The sequence below is a fragment of the Mastomys coucha genome, unplaced genomic scaffold (genome assembly GCF_008632895.1).
Source record: "Mastomys coucha isolate ucsf_1 unplaced genomic scaffold, UCSF_Mcou_1 pScaffold17, whole genome shotgun sequence".
NCBI classification, from domain to species: domain Eukaryota; kingdom Metazoa; phylum Chordata; class Mammalia; order Rodentia; family Muridae; genus Mastomys; species Mastomys coucha.
The window spans coordinates 15,509,195-15,515,423 of record NW_022196899.1 but is presented as its reverse complement, the minus strand read 5'-3'; the positions used below and the strand labels follow the sequence as shown (position 1 = coordinate 15,515,423).

The following is a 6,229-nucleotide window of genomic DNA, read 5'->3' as shown; positions in this document are numbered from 1 at the left end:
TTAAAGGCGTGCGCCACCACGCCCGGCTTAGGAATCCCTTTGTTTATACTAGACCTGCTAGAGCCACTAGTACAGTCTGAACCTTGATCATACTGCCATTCTCAAAAATGCCATTTGCTTCAAATATGTCATGGGACTTCATACCATAAGCCTATATGGCTTTAATAAAGTTGCAGATGCTCTCCAACTGAGTCCAGTTTAGTAAGGGTTGTTGACTTTACAGAAACTGGCTTTTTAAATTTTTTTTATTTAATTTTTATGAGTTTGCTGTGGATGGTGTCATTTTTCAGGCAAGGCTGGAACTAGTGCAAATGCCCATGCTTGTCACCTCTTCTATCCAGTTGAGCAGACATCCCCTTGATGATCATATTTGTTATGCAATCTTGTTCTTGACCTCAGTTGGAGAACCAATAGGAAGGACCCTTGTTGAAGTGTTATCATGATGGTTCTGTCTACCAGAAGGGACTGTATTTGGTAAGGTATGTGTGTGTGTGATATACTAACTGAGTTAGTTCCTTTTCTGTTGCTGTGACTAAATATCAAAGAAGCAACTTACAGGAAGAAGGGTTTATTTTGGCTTTCCCTTCAAGGGGATACAGTCATAGCAGGAGCAGAAGCAGTCTGGTCACATTATCTCCCCAGTCAGGAAGAAGCAAGCAGATAGAATGTAGAGCTAGCTATAAACCTTTATCCACAGTGACTAGCTTCCTCCAGTAAGACTCCACTTCCTAGAAGTTCTATAACCACCAAAACAATGCCACCCACTATGGACATATGAGCCTATGGAAGACATTTTATATTTATACTCCAACACCAACCCATTTATCTTAGAACCTAAAGAAAGCAAAACCAAAAATAATCAAACAAAAAACCCAAAACGATACTTTGGCAGAAATCAATGAGATATTTGCCAGTATTTAGTCAATGTGTTTACTTCCTGTTTCTTTCCTTTCCCTATGACTTGGTCACAACAATGGTGTTTTTTGTTTATTTGTTTGTTTTGTTTTTTTGCTTTTGTTCCTTTTTTTCCTTTGACCCAAGTGTAACTCACTCTTGTCACATTCTCCCTCTGTCTCTCACTGTCTCTCTGTCTCTTGCTCTGTCTCTGTGTCTCTATGTCTCTGTCTCCCTGTCTGTGTTTCTCTCTCTCTCTCTCTCTCTCTCTCAGCATCTACATCTATCTCAGGCTGGCCTAGAACTATCTGTGTTGTCGAGAATAAACTTCAACTTCTGAATCTCCAGCTTCCACCTGCCAAGTGCTAGGACTACATGTGTGTACCATCATGCTAGGTTTATACCTCATTGAGGATGTAACCAGGACACATGTTAGGCAAGCACTTTACCGTCTGAACTACATCCCCACCCTGTAAGGCCAGTTCAAATCTTATTCTCTCTCAAACCTTTCCTACCATGTTCCCACATATAACTATTGTCATTGTCTAAATATAGTTCTTAATGTTCCTAAAATTTATCCAGTACTTACTTTATATGGAGTTATATTATTTATCTGATGATCTATTTGTATAGTAGTATGTACAACTTCTAAGCATTTTGGCAGTGAGAACATTATCATCTCTGTTGGGAATCAGCCTCCTTTGCACATCCATTGGGCAACAGTATGATTTTGAAAGCTCCGGGGCAAAAAGTAGTAGCAAAGGCACACTATATTCAAAAGTGTGCTATATTCAAAAGTGTTAGACTTAACAGAAAGACCTATTATCACTACTTGAGTTTGGTCAATGGAACTGACAAAGGATACAAAGTCTATTACTACCTATACATCTGAAGGAGAATCATATTGTAAAGGCATGTTGCAGAACAGAAATGAACCCCTGACAGGGAGTGAGGCTACACAGGAAGGACTCAGAAATAGAAACCCACATTTTTGTTCATTCAGCAATTCCACCTCTAGCTGGTACTTTTCACTGGCCAGACCCAGCATTAAGCTAGTGAGTATTCCAGACATTCTGTTTGTTAGTCTCCCCTTCCAGGAACAAATTGTAGTGGAAAAAATGGAGAATGGATGTGGGGACTAAAAGGACACACCTTTTTTCGAGGAAACTGGAAGTCCTTCCTCTTCCTCCCAACCATTGGCCTCTAACATCTTTATTAATTGGTCAAGAACCAATTGGGGAACAGGACCTTCAGCATTCATTACCAATTAGAGCATCAGAACCACACCCTATAAGTCGATGCTATGTTTTATCCAAAGGGATATGTGGATTGGCTGCTTACTACTTAGGCTATTTGTTGATCTGAAGATCAGGGTTACTCTAGAGTTTTGATTTAAAAGTATGGATCAGTAGTACTGGGTATGCTTTGAATCTTTATGTCCCTAATTTCTGATATACATTGGACTTCATTCCCCAAACAGTAGTGTTGGGAAATGAGATGTCTGGAACTTAATGAGGTCACTATGATGCTTGGAATTCAGATCTTGGGAAAGAGGCCTGAGGGAGTTTGTTCACACTTTCTACTAAGTAAGGAAAGTGATAGTCATCGATGATGAATAACATCATCATCAATAGAAATCAAATCTATAGTTACTTTGAACTTGAACTTGCCAGCCTCTAGCCCTGTGAGAAGTGAATATATTTTGTTTATGCAGGGTGTATTTGGGTTATTTTGTAATAACAGCCTGAGTTCACTAACATAAATAACAACTGTCTGAGACATTAAAGGAAAAGGAGTTAACTGGTAGGAATTCAGAGTTTTATTTGGAGTCACTGGCTTTACATAAGAAAACAGGTGAAAAGGTGACTTTTTCCAGAGATGTACTGCTGATTCAGTGTTGTAGAAGTACAGGAAAAACCAAACCAAACCCCAAACCAACCAATCAAACAAATAAATAAATCATTTAAGGCTTCCTCACAACTTTTGTATTGAGATGTTTACTGTTATGCCCAAATCAAAGGGATCCAGAGACCATTGAGGAGCCAATTCTGATGTAAATACATAAAAGTCTCTATTATGAGGTCAAGCAAGGTCTCTTACCATCCCCATTGCAGTGGGTCAGAGTGAGATCCCTGAGTTTAGGGTGCAGTGTATTTATTGTGGTTACAGCAAGCTTGGGGAATTTCCATACAAGCTAGCAAGTTAATATTTTAAAAACTGCATCTCTGGAATAATCTGCAGGAACCAAATATGATGGAGAAACCACCTGACAAACTGGATGATCAGGTTATCTAATCTTTGCAGGATGTCTTAGGGTATCTCTACGTACCTTGATACTGCTATTGTAACATGACTTACTCTTGCTAAGAGGGTTGTCATAGGATGTTTGCTCAAGTGAACTTGGTAGTTTTCTTTTTAGAATTTGAATTTAGCCCCTGGTCTTACAAAAAAATTGGAGTTTCTTCAAAAATAGAGTTGGTTGGGGGCTTTACATTAACCAGTGTTAAAAATCACTTGAGTGAGTGAATATCTGTTAATTCAACTATTTTAGTTCTCTTTGAAATTTTGTTAAAGGGAAAAGAGGGGAATATTTCCTCTGCCATATTTGGTGGAGAAATCATATGACTCAGGCCCCAGTGTTGGTAGCACTTCATGTTGTAGTTGTAATAAACACTGCCTCCATCCACTCTGGGGTTCTGATGTAGAAGCACTGAGCTAAATTGAACAGCCACAGCATAAGGATCTGAACAATGTAATGGGAAAGATCCCTTATAACATTTGTGTTTGTCCTCAGAAGGCAATTTCCTTTGATATCATAGAAATGCGAATCTTCTCTCATGCACATCTTTAATTAGTATTTACTAAAAAAAAAAAAAAAAAACATCAATTTTGATGATACCATTTTGTCCAAAATATAAATTAAGCTCTTGGCAAACTCCAGAATGTTTTTAAAATATAGAACATAGTTGTTAGAGGCTTCCATTAAAGCAAAGTAAAGCAGAATCCTGGGAGATTCTACCACTCGGGAGTTCTGCCAAGCCTAGGTAATGTTTTTGCAAATCCAACACTCTTATACATCCTATTTCCTGTTCATCACTTCCAGGGAGATATAATTGTTCAAGAACTTAGAGGAGAACAAGTCACCCACAGTCCCTCATGCTAACTTTTGTTAAGTCTCTTCTGAGGCAAATGGTTGAAAGGGGAGTCAGACTTTGTCTGTGCGCTAAGTCCGGATAAGCCCTCACATTGCTTTACACTGGTGTCCCAAACCCTAGCTTAACTTTTTTCACATCTCTGCTCTTCTTAAAAAAGAAACCAAAACTCATTAACTGTATTGACTTCCCTCTGTCTCCTGCTCCCTGAGGGGCAGTGTACTTTTTCTGTCATCTCTGCCTACTCTGACTTTAGATTCTATCTGCTTCTGTACATCTCGGGTTGCCAAGCTGTGGGACACTGACAGTCTGCTTGGGGGGCTTCCTTCTTAGGTCTGTGCAAACCTGTGCCTCAGACCGAGTCCTTATATTTGACCCTTGTATTCAACCCTTAGAAAAACTCTGTATCTCACCTGGTTCTTCAAAACAAAAGCACAGGATATAGTTCCCTACATCCATCTACTCCCTCACTCCTACATCCTTCCTCCTTTCCCATCTCCCTTACTGTTAACATCACTGTGAAAATAGCTTCAGTGGTAGAAAACTTGCCAACAGAGGGTGAGATTTCTTCTGTGGTCACTGTGCCAACTACATACTGTGGGATATTCATGTTTCTCAGCTTTGAATAGGATTCTGAGTGAGAATGGAAGTCAGAGAGAGGGAAAAGGAGACAGATAGAGAATTTTTATCTTCACTCTGTGACCAAACATCTGACAAGCAGAAATTTAAAAGGAAAGGGTTTATTTGTTTATTTTGGCATATAGTCTGAAGGCATATAGTCTACCCAAGTGGTAAAGGCATGGCAGGCCGACCAGAAAGTGACTGCTTACATTGGATTTACAGTGAACAGGAAATAGAGCCAAGAAAGAAAGCCTCAAGGCTCACTTGTACCAACAAGGCTCTCCCTCCTAAAGGTTCTGTTTTTCCCAAATGGCATCATCAGCTGGAGACCAGCTGTCCAAACATGTGAATTTATGGGGGACATTTCATGAATCACCAAATAGAAAATATTTTACCCTTGCTAGGTGTCTGTGTGCTTTGATATCTTACTCTGAGAAGGCAAATGCAATGACATAATCTAAGAAGACCCCAAGCAAAGGGATTTTGTTGATGCTATCGTACATACATTTATTTAATCAGTGGTCTTATATGCCATGTATGAAGTATAGCTAGCCTGTCAAATATAAATGAGCCTCTACCTAGAGAGAATGTCATGACTTATGTAAGATCTCTGGGAATTCCCAATCAGGATGAGCTCACAGAGCATGGAGACAAAGGAAATGTCTGTCTTTGAAAACTAAGCCAGAAGCATTTAAATTACATCATAGTCAACTTCAGAAGTAAATTTGCATAATCAAGGCTAAAAAAGCTATTCTCTAATGTTCAAAAAGTATGAGAATCCTAACAGGAATATATATTGGAAATAAGAGAGACCTGTAGTGTTTTCTATTGCACTTAATTGGTTCAGATTAAGTAATATTATATGGGTAGCAGATTCCTATTTTCTTTGAACCTACTTCCCTTTGCATGCTGTGACATACTAAACAAAAGGGTGTACCTAAAAATGGGAAGGCAGTCATAATTATCCTTACTTAGACTGGAGAAGGGAAGTTGATCAGGTTGCTAAGACTTGATAACATCTCTCTCTTTGTTCTATTTCTAAAATCCCCAGGAAGCCTTCTGATCCGGAATTTGATTTCCTGTGTAGTTCTATCTACCAGAAGGGATGTGCAGACAGTTGGCCTAGCTCCTGGACCAAGCATGCCTCCAGTTTTACATGAATAAATTGGCTTTTTGACAGAGTGAATCAGAGTATGGGGTTGCTTTGCATGAATCTAGCTCTAAAAATGCATGAGCCTAAAAACTGTTGAGTCCATGAAAGGGCATTGGAAATAAGATGTGGGCATTGTGTAGTTGTATAGAAGGAAGCCCTGTGGATTTTTGTGTTTGTTTTTGTTTTTTAAGTAGTTAATATTTTTTTCTCAAAGTGAAGTTGACATAGAAATTTAAGATCTACTGACATCATGTGTGTTCCAAAGCTGAGACCATATGTAAGCATTGGAGTGACCCTTTCCCACACAGTAGCATCTATTTAAGCCATCTGTGATTCTTCATGTATGTACTGAGATAGACCATATCCTTTTGTGAGATTCTGAACAGTTATATACCAGCTTCCCCTGGTA

At 39.0% G+C, this 6,229-nt stretch overlaps 1 long non-coding RNA gene and 1 pseudogene across 1 annotated transcript; one reads left to right on the top strand and one right to left on the bottom strand.

Moving 5' to 3' along the window:
* The window catches only part of LOC116094875, a 1,955-nt pseudogene extending 652 nt beyond the window's left edge, over positions 1 to 1,303 (bottom strand).
* A 1,714-nt stretch (positions 1,304 to 3,017) lies between these two features.
* LOC116094753 lies at positions 3,018 to 5,853 on the top strand. Its single transcript, XR_004120292.1, has 2 exons — positions 3,018 to 3,180; positions 5,719 to 5,853. It is a non-coding gene; the product is annotated as an uncharacterized LOC116094753 (long non-coding RNA).
* The last annotated feature ends 376 nt before the right edge of the window (positions 5,854 to 6,229 follow it).